We start from the raw sequence: 2,052 nt of genomic DNA, 5'->3' as shown, positions 1-2,052 counted from the left end.
TTGCTGGGGTGGAGGGCAGACTGGATTTTTCCGCCCACGCCTGGCTATTGCTGCTGTCGGGGGAAGGGAAAAGGGCAGGCTGGATTTTTCCGCCCACACCTGGCTGTTGCTGCTGTCGGGGGAGGGGAAAAGGGCGGGCTGGATTTTTCCGCCCACACCTGGCTGTTGTTGCTGTCGGGGGAGGGAAAAAGGGCAGACTGGAATTTTCTGCCCTGCGCCTGCGCAGGGAGAAGGAAGAAGAAGGGTGCCGCCCCACAAGGCATCGGGTGGCGCCATCTGGGAGGAGGGGCGGCCGTGGAAGCATGGCTGCCGAGAAGGGGAGACCCGAGGGCACTCTGCGCCCATGCCGAGCTTCCTTCAGGGGTGGCGGTGAGTCCGACCAGCCACCCTATTATGGGGGCAGCGGCTTGGCCTGCCGCGGCTGCTCCCCCGCCAGGCCAGCAAACCACACTTCAGCCTGAGGGGTGACCGCAATGACCCACCCATATGCTGCCCACAAGAGAATCAGCTTAGACCTAGGGATACGAACTGGCTGAAAATGAAAGGTTGGAAAAAGATACTCCATGGAAATAGTAACCAAAAAAGAGAAGTAGCTATGCTGTTATCGGACAAAACAGACTTTATTTTTCATTTATTTAATTTTTTAAAAGATTTTAAAAAAAATTTATCGCCCCACTCCCCATTGTCTACTCTCTTTGCCCATTCACTGTGTGCTCTTCTGTGTCCGCTTGCATTCTTGTTCAGCAGCACCGGGAATCTGTGTCTCTTTTTTGTTGCATCATCTTGTTGCATCAGCTCGCTGCGTGTGTGGTTCCACTCCTGGGCAGGCTGTGCTTTTTGCTCAGGGCAACTCTCCTTGCGGGGGTGTACTCCTTGCACATGGGGCTCCGCTATGCAGGGGACACTCCTGTGTGGCACAGCACTCCCTGCGCGCATCAGCACTGCACATGGGCCAGCCCACCACACAGGTCAGGAGGCCCTGAGTTTGAACCCTGGGCCTCCCACATGGTAGGTGAACGCTCTATCAGTTGAGCCAAATCCACCTCCCCAAAAGAGACCTTAAATGCAAAAAGTTCTAAGAGATGCAGAGGCTATTATGTATTAATAAAAGGGACAATTCAGCAGGAAGAGATAAGTCATAAACATCTATGCACCTAACCAGGGTGCCCCAAAATACATGAGGCAAACTCTGGCAAAACTGATTGAAGAAATAGACATCTCTACAATAATAGCTGGAGACTTCAACGCACCACTAACATCATTAGATAGAACAACTATGCATCAGATCAACAAGGACACAGAGAACTTGAACAATATCATAACAAGTTAGACCTAACAAATATGTACAGAATATTGGACCCAAACTCAGCAGGTTATACATTCTTCCCAAGTGCTTTTGGATCTTTTTCCCATTAGTATGTCTCAATTAATATAAATGTAAGTCTCAATTAATATAAAAGGATTGAAATTAAACAAAGCATCCTCTCAGATCATAGTGGAATAAAACTGGAAATCAATGATAGACAAATGTGTGGAGGTGGAACAACACACTCCTAAATAATCAGTGAGTCAAAGAAGAAATTGTATGTGAAATTAGGAAATATATTGAGATGAATGAAAAGGAGAAAACAACTTATCAAAACTTATGGGATACAGCAAAGGCAGTTGTGAAGGAGAAATTTATAGCCCTAAATGCCTATATTAAAAAAGAAAGAGCTAAAATCAAAGGTCTGACTGAACAACAGGAGAAACTAGAAAAAGAACATCAAGCCACTCCCAAAGCAAGCAGAAGGAAAGAAACAATAATGACTAGAACAGAAATAAATGAAATTGAGAAAAAAAGAAAAAGAAAAATCAAGACAACTGAAAGCTGGTTCTTTGAGAAGATCAACAAAATGGACTAGCTAGACTAACAAAGAAAAACAGAGAGATGATGCAAATAAATAAAATCAGAAATGAAAGGCTGAAATTATGACTGATCCCACAGAAATAAAAAGGATCATAAGAGGATATTAATGAGAAACTGTATGCCAAGAAACTATACAACCTGGA

The sequence above is a fragment of the Dasypus novemcinctus genome, chromosome 23 (genome assembly GCF_030445035.2).
Source record: "Dasypus novemcinctus isolate mDasNov1 chromosome 23, mDasNov1.1.hap2, whole genome shotgun sequence".
NCBI classification, from domain to species: Eukaryota; Metazoa; Chordata; class Mammalia; order Cingulata; family Dasypodidae; genus Dasypus; species Dasypus novemcinctus.
This window is presented reverse-complemented; position numbering follows the sequence as displayed.